The sequence below is a fragment of the Mastigoproctus giganteus genome, chromosome 6 (genome assembly GCF_048544385.1).
Source record: "Mastigoproctus giganteus isolate SK-2022 chromosome 6, ASM4854438v1, whole genome shotgun sequence".
NCBI classification, from domain to species: domain Eukaryota; kingdom Metazoa; phylum Arthropoda; class Arachnida; order Uropygi; family Thelyphonidae; genus Mastigoproctus; species Mastigoproctus giganteus.
Genome location: NC_143580.1, coordinates 99,121,021 through 99,140,837, shown reverse-complemented (window position 1 = coordinate 99,140,837; position 19,817 = coordinate 99,121,021). Strand labels below are relative to the sequence as shown.

General features: G+C 42.3%; 1 protein-coding gene across 1 annotated transcript in view; it reads left to right on the top strand.

Moving 5' to 3' along the window:
• Positions 1–19,817, top strand: part of LOC150084471 (uncharacterized) — a 1,198,120-nt gene that overhangs the window by 276,130 nt on the left and 902,173 nt on the right. The gene's annotated exons all lie outside the window — the stretch shown is intronic.

Below are 19,817 nucleotides of genomic sequence, written 5' to 3'. Positions count from 1 at the left end.
CCACTGTGCTACCGCGCAGACATCTTGTGAAGTCGCTTTTGCCATATCCGGTCATGCGTATGTAGTGCATTATGTGTAAGTTTTGTGTTGTGTTCTAAACTTAACTAACTATTATATTAGGGCCACCCATAATTTCTTATATATACCCATGTATGTATATATTATGTCTGTAAACTGCGTGTGTTCTCTGGTCGATTTGCCTGTTTTGCTGGACGAAAAAAACTCCAGGTTCTGGGGTGTGGGGATTTCAGGTGTAGATAGCCTTGCTATCTACGCCTGAAACCGACTTACTCAGATCCTGAGTGAAAAAATCCCATTAAAGGTCCTCGCCTCGTTAAAGTTCATCGCCAGATTCGAACCCGGGCGTTTTCTACCAGGTTTGGGGAGGACGGTGATGATACCACTGTGCTACACACGCAGACTATGTGTAGTGTTCTATTATAGCGTTGTATGACCGGCGCCTGGCATCTTAGCAGGTGGGAAGAGGCACCACCTGATCACCAAGTCCCATCCACCATCCCCGCCATGTGGAGGCGTGCCAGGATCTGCAATCACTTGCTAGGCAAACCTGGGACAAAGTCCCAAGAGAGCCCAAATAAGAGCAATAAAAAGGAGAAGTGTAAGAACTCGGATTATGGGAGGAAAGGATAGCAAAAAAGGGGATCAGGCTGTGGGATCCGCCTTAGAAGTTAGAAGGTATAATATGTCTAAGCAAGAGTAAAGAAGAACTGGAACTTGCTTCTCTATTCATAGGATAATATCCTATGGGAACCCGATCCTATTTCTTTCGGATCAGCAGCAGTAAATTAATCTCCATCCTGATCTCTGTCAAGGAGAAAAAACCAAAACTTTTGGAGGAAATCATGCTTCATGGATACGTCCAATTAATAGGATATTAAAGTTACTTACAGCAATATACACAATATACAGGTAGTATAGTCTTGGACACTCACAGTTCAGTCCAAGAAACATAAAAATAAACACTGTCCAGTCAAGTCCAATAAAGCAAAACATGTCATATTAATCTATAAGCCCTGTCACAATGGAGATACAGTATGAATTCTATCACAATATGGATCATATCAGAGTAACAATCCAAAGTCAAGTAAGTCCAATTCAAGTGAAAGTCGCTTCAAGAGAATATCTTGCTTCAATAGAACATCATCTGGCAGAAGATTCAAGGAAAAACTAACCATTGACGCTGCAGTTTTGGAGCAAGGCTACAAGAAGCATTGCAACTGCGACCTGCACACGGCCTGCATCAACTACCGCAAGCCATTCGACTCCCTGCCCCATAGCTGCTGATACTGAAGATCAACAAGGTCAACCGAACACTAATTCACTTTCTAGATGCAACGGAGTACACTCACAGACAGCACCAGGTGGCCATCAGAGGCTAGTGCAAAAATACCAGCTGTCAAAGAAAGTTTACCATATTACAAGTATGAGCCTCAGGCTTTCTAGAGATTATCACAAACTGTACTCAGACTGTGCCATAATAACGACGGATAAGACGCACAGCAGTCCAAACACACCCTCATCGACAACAATGGCTACCTACCTGGTCGATATAACGGTGCCCACACCCAGCAACCTTTAGAAAACATAGAAGGAAACGTCCAGGAAGTAGTCAAACCTAGGACAAGATGACAAAGATGTGTGGCATATGTAACAATAAATTGACCATTCCAATCATATTGTCAAACAATGGCGTGATGCCAAAGAGTCTAAGTATGAACCTAGCAGCAATAGACCTCCCAGAGAACACTTTCATGGAACTCCAGAAAGGTGCAATCCTGAATACCTGAATACCTGTAAGACAGTTCCTCGATCAACAGTAACAGTAACAATAATAATAGTAACTGGACACAACCAACAATTCCAGGCACTTGGTTCAAGGGGCTGAAAAACCCCATGAAGGATAAAATGTTTTTATAATAATAATATGAACTACTACTGGTACAAGAAATTCACTGGCACACACAAGCATCTAACAGAACAATTCGTTTACAGAATTCGTTAACAGAACGTAGAGTCCCTACGTTTCTTACTTAAAGGATGAGATACCTGGAAGATAAGGACCAAGATTCAGAAAACGTGCAAAATACAGGTCGATCACCTGTCTCCCAACGATGTACAAGATATTGGTCGACCGTATAACTAAAAACATATCAGATCACTTGATGAGTCAGAACATTATGGCTGAAAAGAGAAGAGATGCAAGCGGATGAGTTAAGGACGCAAAGACCAATTAACCATTGCTTCTAGAGTTCTAGAGCAACCCTACAAGAGGTACTTCAACCTGTACATAGCCTATATTGATTACGACAAGGCCTTTGACTCCATGTCTCATAGCTGGCTAACAGAGACGCTAAAGATCTACAAAGTCAATCCGATAGTGACAACCTTCCTTGAGGTTGTCTCTATCGGATTGATAGTGATGGCAAGCATGGCAAATTAGAGTGCCATCATCAAGGTCGTGAACATCACAACCAGATCGGTCCCCACCAGGAGAGGAATCTTTCAGGAGATGCTCTGAGCCCTCTGTGGGGCTCTGTGGTTGGCACTCAACCTGCTATCCATCACGCTCAACAACAGTGAGTATGGATATGCCCTCAAAGAAGAAAGGAAAAATCTGTGCATCCTCTCCCACGTAATGAACATGGATAATATCAAGCTCTACGCGACAACTGAGAATCAACTCCAGCAGCTACTCCGGATCACCGAAGAATTCAGCAATGACATCAGGATGGAATTTGGACTAACGAAATGCAGGACCCACGGATTGCATCAAGTGAAATTATTTAGCCCTAACTACTAACTGCAGACTGGTAAAGAGATCAAAGCCATGAAACGGGGTAAAATAAACAAATACCTGGGGATGATACAGGCTCAGCAGTTAGAGCATAAGCAGATCAAGGCCTACTTGACCGAAAAATAGCATCAGGGACTCAGAAGCTTGTGAAACGAACAAAGTAATAGCCCTAAACGCCTATGCAATCTGAGAGCTAACGTCTCCTTCGGGATCGAAGATTGGACTAACACCGATCTGCAGGTGATGACCAAGAGCTGCCAAAACCACCCGAAGTAGTGGTGTATAGACTGACCATTGCGCAGAAAGTAGAAGGAAGGGTCGTAATAGACCTCATCGAGCAACAGAAGAAAGCGTAGCTAAACTGAAGGATTACTGGCAGAAAAACACAGCGCAACTCTACCAGTCCATTAGGAAGGTAGACAAGCGGCACACCCCACTCAACCTAACCGAGGAGACACTACCACTCAGACAGGACAAACGAAGCTAGAAAGATGGACATAGAACACATTCCATGACAGTCACTACACGACCATATAGTTAAACCTGCTTCCAATGAAGTACGCTCTTCGCCGAGACTGAAGGATTAATGCACCTGATCCAAGGCCAAGTAATCAACACCACGAATTATAGAAAATACATCGCAAGGAGACCGGAGTGACAGATGACGCATGTTGATGATGCCACCACTTCTGCGAAACGATCCAACACATCACTGCAAGATGCAAAATGATCATGTAGACTGAGTACCACGAAGATACTACAAGGTTGCCAAGATGATGCATGAAACGTTACTAGTAAGAATTCCACGCCATACTAGAGACTCGTAGGTAGCACAGTTAGTGGAATCGCCATACTCCCCACACCAGGTGGAAAAGGACTGAGTTCCAGTGTCATAGAAGTGCAAGGAAATTTTATTGGCCTCTCTTCACTACCTTGCTGAGTTAGAAGCAAGAGTATCATTGTATGTTTCTCCCAGAAACTAGAGTTTTTCGTCTAGTAAACAGAAAATTGACCACAGCACATAAAGTGTAAAGTGTGTTTAGGGTCAAACGAATCCAGGGGTTTCCCCCATCTCCGCGTAGTTTACATTGTGGTGTGATACAGTTCACTGTAAAGGCCAGAGATTTAAAAGTATATGGATCTTGGAGCAGTATGGCCTTAGTCACGGATGCTTTTAAAACCTTACTACAACAACTTCTATTGGGACTGCGCCAAAACAACAGACAAGGAAATCCGGCACAACAGCCCCGACATGATCATTGGATTTACATATAAGCTAAGCATGCTACAGTTAGGGCCTCACATTACAAGGGCCTCGATCCATCTTAAAAAAATCCTTTTTAATGTTTGCACAGGTGAACTTTAAGAGAGAGGGGCCCAATATATATGTTATATATAATATACGCTTAGGGTCACAACAAGTTTAAATCCAGCCCTGACATGATCCTTGTCGACAAGAAGAAAAGGCTACCTATCTGATCGACATAGCGTTGTCCTACACCAGCAATCTCCAGAAAACTCAAGAAGAAAAAATCAGAAATTACACAGAAATGACAGGAGAACAAAGAGAAGTGGCATATTCAATAAGTAACGACCGTCCCGATTATCTTGTCAACACACAGGTATGGTGACAAAGACGCTACAGAAGAGACTATAGTCTCCCAAGCAGCAATAGGGCTCCCAGAAAACGAGAACACCTACAAAGAACTCCAGAAAGTCGCAATCCTGAACACCTGTAGAACAGTTCGAGAGTTCCTCGACCAACAGTTACACCAGGCATAACAACTATCCTGTGTGCCTGGTGTTCGTAACCGTAACGGGTTGGACACTCCTCATCAGGGGAAAATAATATAATAACAACAATACTGATAATAGTAATAAAAAAAAAGTAAAAAGTCTGTACCAAGTACATAATGAGTCCTGCCAATAGCATATTTACCGTGTTTTACATTTAACAGTCATCGGCAGGCGTTAAAAACGTTTTAATTTTAAGATATTAATAAAATTCATGTATATAATATAACTGTTTTTATTTTATCAATAATAATTAATATCAGTTACCGAACATATTGGTCTGTGATCACTAAAGTAGGACAGTAATAATGGGAGACGGCATGAACGAAATTCGTGGGGATGGAACCCAGGAGGATGTGGGTCCGGACAAGATAACCCCAAGGCCTCACATCTGGTGAGTATGGGCGTGGCACACCCAGGGTCCTGAGCTGGATATCATCATTTTTCTCTTTCTTGGTGATTCCTTTCTACTTCTCTCTCTCTCCCTGGGTAACTCGAGAATTTTTTTTGACTGCTGCAGCATAAGCCTCAGGCTTCCTTGCACTCTATGGCTAAATAATAATAATAATATGAACCGATTTTGCGGGGACGTAGGCGGGTCCCGTTTTGGCGGGAAATGGTATTTGGGAATAAAAATGTTTGTTTTTCTCTCGATAGATGGCGTTACTTGTAATTTCAGAATTTAATTTTCAATTTATCTTATAGGTCAGGACACGAACTGGGTTGTTGTGCGTGGTGTCTATCTCTGTTTCCTCGGGGCTACGTTGTTTATTGGGAGATCGAGAGTAAAGGTGGTAGTTGATGGCAGTGGTTTTTTACATCAAAAAGTTTGCGAATGTGTAATTATGTTTGCGTTTTAAATTGTGGGTCTTAATTGGGCAGTTGTATTCTGGGAAGTTTACTTTGGAGTGTTTATGCTATGGGTGAGAGCGGCCCGCTGCCGCCCGCCGAATGGCAGAAGTGGCAACTTTTTTGTGTGCGGAATGAAAAACCTTACGGGACGAAAAACTTTTTTTCATCTGAAAGATAAAAAATTCCTTGCTGTTTCCATCTGTCGTTGAGACTTAAATAAAATTACCTGTATTCTTAGTTTTTCTTGACCAAAATTCCACCTGTTCTTGAAAAGCTGAAAAATTAATCCTATGTATTTCTTTGAAGTCTTATCTAGTTTATCTGCAATATTTATTTTCTTTTCTCAAACCTCTGTATATGTTGATGTGTAAAATCTATTCCAAAGTAAAATTTAAAATTAAGCAGTTGTTTTAATTAAGCAGAAAAGGTTATTACCTGTTGTTGAAAAGTTGGAAAATTAAACCTGTGTGGTTGTTTGAAGTCTTATCAAGTTTACCTGCAATGATTGTTATTTTCTCAAACCTCTGTATATATTTAATGTATAAAATCTATTCCAAAGTAAAATGTAAGATTAAGCAGCTTTTTTAAACATTTAAAAGATTATTTGTCTCTATAATACTAAAGAATCACAGAGACACAGATAATACTTGCAAAAAAGAATAATTTTTATTGGTTGAAAAATAAAAAAAATTGACAATAAATGTCAATTGTTTTTTAGATTTGAATAACCTAATTGAAAACAATAAAATGTCAATTGCTCATTGACATGTTTTTTACAGCTCTCTATTATTTTGTTTTGTTCACACTTCTCTGTAATCCCTCGTCAGTGGCAGGTCGTAAAAGGCTCCGAGTGCAATTAGTATAAGTACCACCAGCTAGATCGGCCTCCGTAGCCGAGTGGTCAAGAGCGGGAGTGCAGTAGCACACGCTCTTTGAGTAGATCGGGGTTCAAGCCCCTGACTGCTGAATACGGTCGATCTGCCAACCCGCACTAGACCAGCGTGGCAGATTATGGTCCACTTCCCTCAGCATGAATTGTTGAGGAGGCTTCCATCCTGCAGTGGGTTGATAATGGCTGCACTTTACTTTTTTCACCAGCACTCCTGTGAGTGTTCTTCATGTTTCTCTATCTGGAAAAGAACAAGAAGACGTTAGACGATTATAACCACCCTCGCATTGTAGGTAGTTTCAGTGGTGTTAAGGCATTGCAGAAACATACGCAGTTACCCAGTCGTATTGTGAAAGAGCAAGTCACCTTTTTTATGTGCGACACAGACCGCAAAGACTTAATTTTCCCAGGAACAAGGTAGTAGTTCTGGGGCTTCACCATACATTTCAGTGTGATTTAGCAGATGTTTGCAATCAGTCTAAAAAGAACGGAGGTATATCCTATCTTCTCGTTTGTATTGACTCCTTTTCAAGGTACATTTGGGTGAGGCCACTAAAAAATAAAACTTCACAACAAATGGATAAGGTATTTAAATCTATTTTCAAAGAAGAAACCCTGCCAATCCCAACACAGACCAAGGAAAGAAGTTTACAAATAAAGAGATAAAGACTTACTTTATTTAAGTATCTTAACATTAATTTCTATACGACTAGATCGGAAAAAAAAGGCAGCAATAGCAGAGTGGTTCATCAGAACCGTGAAATAAAAAAATATTCAAATGGATAATTTATTCTAAAACTAAGAAATATGTTCATGTGCTTCCAAACATTGTTGATACTTATAATCAAACAAAGAATCATCGCACCATCGGAATTCCCTCTGCAGGCATCACATGTTTAATGAAGAAGTCGATTATCGGAAATTGTATTTGAAAAAGGCCAAAGAGCAGATTCCTAAATTTAAAGTCCCGATCGTTTGATGCTTAGCAGTGGCTCTCATCCCTTTCGCAAAGGATTCTCGCGCAAATGGAGCCATGAAGTATTAAAAGTTTCCCAACTGTTTAAAACTACGACAGTCTGTTGTGTACAGAGTGAAAGATCGAGCCGGTGAAATGATCGAAGGAACATTCTACGAGCAGCAAAAGGTTAATCTCAAAGACGAGCTGCCTACGGACGTTTTCCTCATCGAAAAGGTACTTAAGGAGAGAAAAGGACGCTGGTAGCATCAATTACTGGTTAAGTGGCTTGGATATCCTGCCTCGTATAACTCTTGGGTTAGTACCAAAGATGTTCTTCTTAACTCTGCCAAGTAACTCTTGTATGGACCTATTGATACTTATAATCCATAAGTGTTCTCTATATCCAGAATACACCCAGTCAAATTTTACGGTTGTTTTGCCAAACGCAGTGATGCTCACGGGCAAGTGAGCAGTGGCACTAGCAGAAATCCACGTTCCCAATTCTTGGAATAATATTTCGGAGGGCTGGGCGGAGTTTACAGTTTTCCAGAAAAGTTTATCGTCCCGGCAAACAGAATTTTACGTTTCGGAACCAGAGTACGAAAATTCATCCAAACTGGTCGGACATATGTGTAATATTAACAACAACATAGAGTTGAAAGTTGTTCAGATCGAGATAAGAGAGAGATTTACACTCTACATCAAGAACGTAAGTGAATTGGTGATTCCCTACTGACTGGCCGAAGTTACGGGTTTGGGTCGGAAATCAAAAACGAAGAATTAGATCGATACCAAGCATAGAACTTTCAAAAGTGTGCACGTGGAAAATGGATATGTAAAGATAAAATTGTGCTCTCCCCCGAAACTAGACGAAAGGAGAATAGCATTTGGTGGGCTTTAGAGTGGTAACTGGCGCCATATAAAATTCCCCGCGGCAATTACAGCAGTGTTTCCGAAATCCTACGGGCTATAATGAATATTGTTCCCGAAATTAAGGCAAGTAGAAATTCCCATGGTTTTTGCCTCTCTCGAAATCGAAAGCGGTGCATATCTTCGCTTTGCAAAGTCAGGGCTAGGGGAGCTGTTAGGCTTTCACATCACAGGCTGCGACTTAGATGGGACTTTGAGATCTAAGTTTCCATGCGATATAAATAGGGGTGTCAACTCATACTTCATTTACAGCAACGTGATCGTTCAACAGATTGTAGGCAATACAAGGCACCTCTTTTACGATTCTACCTTTTGGAAACAGGCGAATTCACACATCTACATTATTACCCTTTGCTGTTTTCAACTTTCCACTCCATACCTATCAACGCACAGACAGCGGTCAGCTTTTCCCATTCAGAGGAGTGAAACCCTATTTAAGTTGCATTTCCGACTGCGATGAATGGCTACAGTCAACATTCAATACTACAGTGTACAAGTGGGTGGAAGTATATACTTCCCCTTGCCCCCAATCCAGAGGTCATCCTTTTTCGTTCAGCCTATACATTGGGCACCCTTTTTCGTTCAGCCTATACATTTCTTTCCCCCACTTCTGAAACCAGCCGCTAGGTTCAATGGCCACCAGATGTTGTCGGCCTGGCATAATATAGTTGACAATGTTATTTCTGGAGTGCTCGTGAAGCAAGCAATCAAAGTGGGAACAGCCATTAAGTAAAATTCCGCAACCAGAAAGAAGGTAGACACCGGAAATACCAAGATATTTTTCAATGATGCCTGAATTGGATCTGTTCGCCCTACCCGCAACTAGTCTGTGTGCTGAGCGGTCTTCCTATGTGACATTCCTACCCATTGCTTGTGTGGTCACGACAGGGCCAATTGAATTTTTCATTCTGGGAACTTCGGAAGGATATCGAGCCCTAGGAAAAAGTTATTTACGCCTCAAACTACAGCTTATGCCGGCGACAGTAAAGACATGCAAAAGAATGTGGGCATTGTTAATAATTTCTTCCACTCTCTGTTTAGCCACATCGATCTTTCTTTGCAAGATAAACTTGTCAACCCAGCTTCAGATATGCATGCTTATAGAGCCTATTTAGAAACACTTCTGAACTTTGACAGCGGTACTAAAAACTCTCAACTTAGTACAGAACTGTTTGTTAAAGACAATGTTTGCGACGTGGGAGCAATGTTTTCCCGAGCTGATAGCGGCATACATCAATGGAGGAAGTTTTTTTCAAAGTCAAAAACTGTCGAACTTCTGGGACATCTCAGACTAGACTAGGTTAAATCCACACAAATGCTCACATGACTGTTTTAGAAAGGAACCTGCTTGTTTACCCAATTAACAGAGTAAACGTTACGTATTTTTCTGTTCCCAAAGGGATGATCGATTCAACCCGAGACAACATTTATCTGAGCCAAGTTCCAGTCCATCTAATCGTAGGTATTGTGGACAGTGAAAGCTTCAATGGATCATTTAAAAGTAACCCTTTTAATTTTTTGAATTATAATTTGTGTTGCTTGCCTTGACTCCAGACGGTGTTCAGTATCCAACCACACCTCTTACACCCAATTACAAGAATCGGCATTACACGAGATCTTACCTGTCAATTTTTACAGCTGTAAACAAGTGGGACTTAGACTCTGGATACTATGGGTAGTACTGTATTTAGAATACTCAGAAGGCAACATTCTTTATGCTTTCGACTTAACACAAGATCAGAATGCAGTTGGCGAACATAGAGTTGAAAGTTGTTCAGATCGAGATAAGAGAGAGGTTTACACTCTACGTCAAGAACGGAAGTGAATTGGGTGAAGGTGGAGGTCTCGGCATGCAGACGCAATAATCGAGCTCCTGATACTTTGTTTAATTTAAGTGCTTAAAGTGCCTCATACTTCTGGAATTATGTTCTCCATAGACAAGTTTAGAAGAGGATTCCGTTGGCGAGACTTTTTTGGTGTTTTCTGGGATCTTTCTGCTAGATCTTAACGTTAATTGTTCAAAGTCCTTGTCAATGGTTAGGTCGCCATGCCACCATTGGCAGGAAATTGAAGACAGCAGTTTTCGGTCTTTTCGGAGCTGCCACGCTAATATCTAGCAAATTGTGACTGGGGAGGGGACCACCCGCTGTGTGTCAGCAAATGTCTGCTTAAGTTGCTTAGTAATTGTCGCTTAACAAGGTCAAGAATAACGTCACGTGGCGACAAGGTTAGGGATTATACCTCTTCCACCCTAATTGCCCTTTTCTCCTCTTATGCCCACAGGCACGACGTCTCCGAAACTTTTCGCCTGATTTAAACTAACTTTACTTATGTTTTCTGTGTGCTCCCCATACTTCTACAAACTTTCTGTGGCAAATGTGAAACTTCCCCCGGGCTTATTCTGCAAGAAAATGAAGACTGTCATCGAATTTATCGTCCCCAAAAACTTCTAATAATAATAATAATAATAATAATAATAATAAAAAAAAAAAACCTTGTTCTGCTTAGTTAGAGGTTTTTCCGCTTGAGCTTTTCCTATTTTTCCCACGTGACCAGAAGGCTACAGCCCAATGCCCGGTTCCTGTTTATCATAGAGACTTGTTTCAACCATCATTTTGCTACTTTTAGGAGAATACTAACGGCGACCCGATTATCTGGAAACCCCTGTTTTCCGTTTTTCGAAAATCATGTCCACTGCAGACTATAATATCATTGATGAATGCCAGGAAATTACTCCTGAAACTATCCAAACTCTAGGCCTACGGGGTGATACTGAGGCCTCCAGGCCTACTCCAGCCTCCAAGAAGCGCAATAAAAAATCATTTCCGAAATCAGAAATGGAAACCAGATCCCAAAGTGAACGAAAGGAACTACAAGACCGATCTTCCCAGCAAGGAGAAAATGATGATGAAGAGACACCACTGGATCCCACTCTGCCTGAGGGTCCCGTTTTAGAGCAGGTTCTCTACCTGAGAACTGCACTAGAAACTTTAATGAAGACAACCAACAGCAGAGTCAGTACAGCTCTGCGTGCAGACATAGTTTCCCTATGGACGAAGTTGGAAACTATTTTACTTACAACGCACCTCGAACGCGAGAAAGCAGTGGCTAAACTCGAGGCATATCTTGACGGTAGGGATAATCAAATGTAACAGCGCGCCCCTACCTATGCAGACGCGCTGAGGATTCCCAGATATGCTGAACAAACAACTGAATCAGGAAACTCAACCAAAAGGAAAACTCTTCTACAAAAACCACATCTGGTAATTGTTAGACCTACTTCCACAGAAGATCATCACACAAGTGAGGAAGTAAAAAATATAGTGGTCGCAAATTTAGCAGAAGACCTGAAAATAGCAAAAATTAAATCTGTGCGTAAAACACGTAATATTGGTATCATGATTGAAACTGAAACGAAAGAAGAAGCTAACAAAATCATTAGTAACCCCAAAATACAAACACTTGGCCTACAGGCTGCACCCCCGAAAAGAAAGGGACCCAGCATAATAATTTATGATACCGAAAAGGACCTAACCCCAGCAACACGCCAGGATGAACTATACAGAAGAAACCTCCAGCAGGACCACCCCGATGTTGAACCAAATGATCTCGTTTTCCCGAAATTCCAAAAAAATGCCAGAGTGGGAAATTTTACCAACTGGGTAGTGGAGCTTTCCCCCGCAGCCTGGAGAACAATAAGTCAACAAAATAGAGTGTTCATAAATTGGGGCAGTCACCGCTTCAAGGAGCATGTGGCTGTCCCCAAATGCTACAAGTGTTGTCGTTTTGGACACACGACACACACGTGTACCCAAGCTCAACCCACATGTGGACACTGTGCTGAGAGAGGCCACGACTTTAACTCGTGCACTAAAAAAGAAGACCCACCCACTTGCGCAAACTGCAAATCAATGAAAATGCAGGCATAGATCATTCCATCCGGGACAATAAATGCTCTGTCTACACAAAAGCTAAGAGCATATGCCAACTAAGGCTCGATTATGGGGACTTACCTTAAACCATTTAATACTACCACTGTAAAATTTGCACAAATTAATGCACAGCGAGCTAAAGCAGTTGCAGAGCAGATGAGGAAAAAGGCAGATGAGGAGAACCTCGATATCCTCTTTCTTCAAGAGCCATATTCGCATAGTAAGGCAGTCAGAGGGTATCCGTTGACTTATAAGATCGTTCAAGTGGATGGGGAGACCCCATGGGCGGCTATTCTGGTCAGAAACTCTGATCTCACTGTTACCAAAATACCACATTACTGCCTTCCCTGGGCGGCCTGTGCCCATATCATCACCTCTTTGGGGGAATTTTACGCAGTTTCTCTCTACTCTCGGCCGGGGGAGGATATTCTCCTGATTATTAGATACTTACAAAGCATCTCTCTTGAATTCCCAAATGCGAAAATCATCGTTGCCGCCGACGTAAACAGCAGGTCGCCAGCGTGGTTCAGTGAAACTCAAGATAGACGAGGCACAAACAACGGACAAAGACTGGAAGAATATCTCTCAAACAGTTCTTTCTCAATTCTGAACCAACCAAATAACCTACCGACCTTCTCTAGTACAATGTGGGAAGCCACAATTGATATAACCCTGGCCACAAGATCCGTTGCACGACACCTTTCATCCTGGACAGTTAGAGAAAGCTGGACCACTTCGGACCACCGTGTAATAACTTTCCAACTGCACCGATCAGTAAGCCGACAACCAATTATAAGGCAAACTCTACATAGATTTGCAATTGACAAGGCAAACTGGCAGGAATTTAAGGATTCACTGATCATGGCTGCCCACTCTCTCAGCACAGTTGGACTGAACGCAGACCAGCACCAAAAGGCAATTGTAAGCCTAGTCACTGAAAGCTCAATTAACTCTATTAAAAGGAAGAAACCGTCTCTTGGAGCCGTACCTTGGTGGTGCCCAGAGCTCCAACAACTGCGACGGGAGGTTTACACCCGGCGGAAAAATTTTCAACGCGCAAGACGGACATGGCCGGAAGCGGAAGTAGAGTATCTCAAGCAGCAGTACCGAACGGCAAGAAATGAATACAGAGCCCTGATTAAACAAAGGAAGAAGCGCTCCTGGGAGCACCTAGTCTCCACAGTTGGAAATTCTGCTCTCTGGGGAGTGGTCTACAGAGTAATCACAAACAAACTCCCCAGGGGAGAAGTCATCCCAGCCACCAAGATGCCACAAGGCACGTATACAAAGACATGGTCCGAATCTATAAATAACATCCTTGACGCCATGTTCCATCAACACATGCCACCAAGCACCCCAGAGCAAATACTACTATGTGAGGAAAACAGCACATACACCACGGCCCAAGTGGAAGACAGCTTCACTAAGGAAGAACTGGACACCGCTGCAGCAAAAATAAAAAACAAGAAATCTCCAGGAGAAGATATGCTGGAGCCCGAGATCGTAAAGAAGGCTGTTGAAACCATCCCAAATGAGATCCTAAACCTCTTCAACCGTTGCCTTGAAGCAGGCCATTTCCTAGCAGTATGGAGATCTGCAAAATTAAGGCTTATTCTCAAGAATCCGACAAAACCACAAGACCATCCGGAGTCATACCGGCCCATCGCTCTTCTATCCATACTAAGCAAACTCCTAGAACATCTTCTAAGCAATAGAATACAAATTCATTACTCCAAGGCTGGCCTTCACTCTGACAACCAATACGGCTTTAGAAGGGGATGCTCCACGGTGGACGCCTTAGAGAATATCGTCAAAGCAGCTAACACTACCAGCCATAAATACTTCCTTGTCATTTCAGTGGATTTTGCCGGGGCGTTTGACTCCCTCTGGTGGCCAAGCGTCCTTGGCAGACTCCGGAAAGCAAAACTACCAGCTAATTTGTACAATTGTATAAAAACCTATCAGTAACCGTCAGTGCTCCGTACTGTTCAGTCACACGACCAATCTATAGAGGATGCCCACAAGGCTCAATACTTGGCCCACTTCTCTGGAATGTGGTGCTCGACAGCTTTCTAAACCTCGACCTTGGTAATGTGAGATCACAGGCCTATGCGGATGACCTGATCCTGATGCTGGCGGCAGACTCAAGAACTCAACTAGAGATCTCTGCAAACCGTGCTATAAATATCCTACAAGACTGGGCCACCCAAAACCACTTAAAGATATCCCCAACAAAAACCTGCTCCATCCTACTTAAAGGTTCTCTCAATATCGGAAGGCCTCCCCAGATAAAGATTCAGGAAATAACAATTAAGCTTTCCACCGAACTTAAATATCTTGGTATTCTGCTAGATAAAAATCTGTCCTTCACACCCCATCTTACTTACCTCCGAAGCAAAATCAAAAACTACTTCGCACTAATAGCTAGAGTCACTCGTCGCGACTAGGGGCTTAAGAAGCCCTCTTCTATAAGGCAGTCTTCTTACCAGCAATAACATACACATCAGGAGTCTGGTTCCACAAGGCGGTAACAGCAGTAAACAAAAGGAAGCTAGAGACAATTCAACGTTCAGTCCTACTGACAATCTCGAGAACCTGCTGTACTGTAAGCACCCACGCCCTCCAGGTCCTCTTGGGCGCTCTCCCCCTGGACCTGGAGATCGTCCGCTGTGGATTGCTTTATCAACTATCCAAAGGCAAAGCAATCACCTGCCTAGACTACACAACTGATCCGGCAAACGACCTTAAACTCGACAAAAAACGCCTTCTCACCCACCTACAGCAGGCCTGGCAAACCCGCTGGACGACTTCGACAAAAGGGGAAGTCACCCGAAGATTCATACCGGATAATCAACTAGTGTTTCCCAAAAGCCCAAACTGGTTTTCACCGGGACTGCTGACATCTTACCTGCTCACGGGACTTGGCGCAATAAGAGCAAATCTTTCCAGTTTCGGATTGAGTGACACCCCTCTCTGCCACTGTGGACAGCCAGAGACGTGGGAGCATCTCATGCACCACTGCCAACTATACGAAGACCTCCGCTGCCTCTTAATAACTAGAATACGTTTCTCGCCAATCAACCGGGAACAATATCTCCTGGAGAGCGAGGACAACTATAAAGCCTTAACGCAGTTTGCGCAGGATCTTTTTACTAGAAGAAGAACATACCCACAACCTTAGCAGGAATTTTCCTACAAACTAACCACTCGTCATCCATAATAAAGATCCTTAGATGTGTCAACCAAACAAAAACCTAACAGCTACAATCTGAAAAACTAATCATTAACTTAACCTGGATCTGACCACTGGCTTAAACTGGAGTCATTATCTGGACTTGACCACTCACACGGACGGGACAACATGTCCCAGGAATGGCATACAAAGACCTGACGACATTGTGCAGTTTGCTGCCGAAACATCATTAGGCGATCTGAACCGGGTACCCTCACTCGGTTCACTTTCTTTCCCTTCCCTTGGCAGGGAATGGTTACTCTGTAGCTCCCCCTGCCATTCCCTATCTTCACCTGGTGAGGCATGGGCCTGCCCCGCCGACTTTTGGGGTTATTTTCACTATTGACCCCATATTTCTGTCTTTCACCCCACAGTCTTCAGTCTCCCTTCCCTCTCTAGCTATCTTGCGACTAGCGTTTGACCCTTGTCAAAACTACACAAGCCCCACACTAAAAATTTAAAAAAAAAAAAAAAAAAAAAAAAAAAAGAACTAATCCGTATAACTTATATCTCGGCCTGACCCAATTTCTAGCGTTTCTCCCCCCCCCTCCATTTTTTTTTTTTTTTTTTTTTTTTAAGGTCCTAGCCACTGAAATCTCAGGAAATTAGGTGGCAGGACCTGCCAGAGTAAATAGTAAATTTCTAAAATACTGGTGTACCTGGTCTGCTCCACGAGGTATAGTGTGGGCAACGGTGGGCCTCATTTGAGACATAAAGGCTAAAAGACCAGATGAACAACGGTACAAAACATTACACGCCACAATATCCACACACTTTTAAACCTCTGGCCTCTACAGTGTTCTGTATAACCCCTGGTGCCGTTAGACCCTAAACACACTATACACTATACTGACTGGCCGAAGTTACAGGTTTGGGATGGAAAACAAAAACGAAGAACGAGATCGATACCAAGCATAGAACCTTTAAAAGTATACACTTCGGAAAATGGATATGTAAAGATAAAATTGTGCTTTCCCCCGAAACGACGAAAGGAGAATAGCATTTGGTGGGCCTTTGAGTTACCACTCGAAGGTCTACCAAATGCTATTATCCAGACTTCGTGGAAATGTACACATTGAAATCAAATTTGCATTCCCTCTTCCCAAGAACTTAGCATTAGCATTAGCATTAGCTTTAGTAGAGGCATATAATTCAAGAAAGCAAGCTTACGCAGCATCAGCCAAAAAAAAAACAAAAACACTTCCACTTCATCCTCTGTTCGTTCGAAATACCTGTCCAGCAGGACATTAAATTTATTTAGGCTATCAACTTCCACAACAAGGGATGGAAGTCTGTTCCACCAACCAACTACCCGCTGGCTAAAGGCAAATTTCCGCACATCTATCCTACATCTGTCTTGCCTCAATTTGAATTTATGCTCTCTCAGGTGATTATTCTGAGCAAGAGAAAGAATCCCATCAGCATTCAGCATGCTCAAACAATTCAAAGCTTTATATACCTCTATCATATCACCTCGACGGTGCCTAGTTTCCAGACACTGTAATTTGCAAAATTAAGCCTTTCTTCGTAAGAGCAACCCTTTGTTCCATTCACTAATCTTGTTGCCCTTCTCTCTACTCATTCCAGCAGCTCTACATCCTTCTTGAAATGAGGCCTCCAGACCTGTATACAGTACTCAAGGTGTGGCCTAACATTCCCTTATACAAGGGAATAATTACCTCCTTATTCCTGCTAGAAAAATTCCGCTATGTCATTGACAAGACACTATGAGCTACTCTAGCAGCCAGTCTGCACTGCTCAGAGAACTTCATATCTGCCTGCACAATTACCCGCAGGTCCTATTCATTCTCTACCACTGTCAGTGTAGTACCACAGAGTTGATACGTTGCTCTGTTGTTGCTGTTTCCCATATGTAGTACTTTACATTTGTCAATGTTATACGTCATTTGCCACCTCTCAGCCCATCTGCTCAACCTTTCCAGATCCTGTTGGAGAAGCATAGCGTCAGTAGTGTCCTTAACAACCCTGCCAACCTTTGTATCGTCTGCAAACTTGGACATTAACCTTAATATACCATCATCAATATTATTAATAAATACAGAGAACAATAATGGACCCAACACTGAACCCGGAGGGACTCCACTAGTAACATTAGTCCACGATGAACCGTGTCTATTGATTACCACTCTCTGTCTTCTCCCCATCAACCACCCCTTTATCCATAACAGCAGTTTGCCTCCAATGTCACACTGCTCCAATTTGTGCAGCAGTCTTCCATGTGTAACTGTATCAAAAGCCTTTCTAAGACCCAAGTATATAATATCAAAGTTATTCCCTGCATCCAGCTATTTTGTGACTGCATCATAGTATCCAATCAAATTGTTCAGGCAAGACTTTCCCTTAACAAAACCATGCTGTATCCGAGCTATAACTGAAGTCTTGTCTAGATGAGTCTGCAGTGCTTCTTTAACCAGTGCCTCCATTAATTTTCCTGGAACAGAAGTTAAACTCACAGGTCTATAATTACTTTTGTCAGCCTTTGATCCTCCTTTATGAATTGGGGTCACATTTGCACTTTTCCAGTTTATGGGTACCTCCCCTGAGTCCAAGGAAGCTCTCATAATTATTGCTAAGGGTTTGCTAACTTCCTTTGCTGCCTCCTTTAATATAACTGGATAGATCCAATCCACCCCGGGGGCCTTTCTTGTGTTTATCTTCAACAATTTCTCCTCCACTTTACTCTCAGTTATTACAAGATTATATAGCTTACTGCCAGAGTTGAATACACCTCTGACATTCCCCTCGCTGATTAACTCCTCTTGTGCGAATGTCGATGCAAAATATTCATTTAGTTCGTTAGCTACCTGAGCAGGATCATCAACAGTTGAACCATCGATATCAAGTGGACCAATCTGATTCATCCCCCTTCCTTCTAGAGTTTACATACGTTAAGAACTCTTTGCTGTTTTTATTTGCCTCCTTTGCCAAAGATTTCTCGTAATCTGCCTTCGCCTGCCTAACCTCCTTTGTAGTTTGGTTACAGATGAACTTATATCTATCATAGGCGTCTGTGTCCCGTGTTAATTTGTATGTATCCCATGCATTTTTCCTCTCTGCCATATGTCTCATTAGTTCATCTGACATCCATTTAGGCCTAAACCTTGAACAATATTTCTTAGTTGGTACGTAAAGCCTAGTAGCTTCCAAGATGAGTTCTTTGAATACTTTTGAAGCCTTTTGTGGCCTTTTGTGGACTTTGAAGCCTTTTGTGGCAAAGGGAAATTGTGGGAGCGAAGTTAAAAAATATGTAATTAATGATATTGAAATTTCCCAAGATTATTTAATGAAAAAACTTTCGAGCCTACAGACCAGTAAGGCTCCTGGAGTTGATGGAATATACACTATAATCTTAAGAGAGGCGGCAAGCGAGTGCATTGAACCATTGAGGCTAATTATGCGAGCATCATTAGACTCTGGGGAGATTCCCCTGGATTGGAAAAGTGCAAATGTATCTCCCATACATAAGGGTGGCTCTAAAAGTGAAGTTGGAAATTATCGACCTGTCAGTCTGACTTCAGTAGTAGGGAAAATCATGGAGGCAATGATCAAGGGTGGAATTCAGGATCATTTGGATCGAATTGAAATTCTCAAGGATACTCAGCATGGTTTCGTAAAGGGAAAATCATGTTTAACAAATCTGGTTCGCTATTTCGAAAGGGTCACTCACGAGCTGGATTTAGGGAATAATTTCGACATTGTTTATTTAGATTTCAGCAAAGCTTTTGACTCAGTCCCACATGAGCGGTTGCTTTATAAGCTGGAACAGGTTGGAATCACTGGGAAAATCCTTAGATGGATAGAAGGATGGCTTCAGGGCAGGAGGCAGAGGGTTGTGATAAATGGCTATTCCTCAGATTGGGTTGATGTAAGAAGTGGGGTTCCCCAAGGATCAGTATTAGGACCACTGTTGTTTTTAATTTTCATAAACGACATTGATGAAGGGATAGAGGGCGTGATGTCTAAATTTGCAGATGATGTTAAAATTGGGAGAGTAGTTAATGATCACTGTCAAGCTGAGCGTCTTCAGAGAGACCTAGATAGACTTCAGGAATGGTCAGAAAAATGGCAGCTGTGCTTTAATCCAACAAAGTGTAAGGTATTACACCTGGGAAACAGTAATCCCAAAAAAACTTATTCACTTGGTGGAGTTCAACTAAAGCCAGTACTGGAGGAAAGGGACTTGGGTGTTACGATACGGTCAGACATGAAATTCTCTGAGCATTGTAAACAGGTTGCAAGGAAGGCCCATGGTGTCCTATCAATGATCTATCGAACTTTTGCAAGTAGAGATAGGGACGTGATAATCCCATTATATAAGGCTTATGTTAGACCACACTTGGAATACTGTGTTCAAGTATGGAGACCGCACCTAAAGAAAGACATCGAGCTTCTTG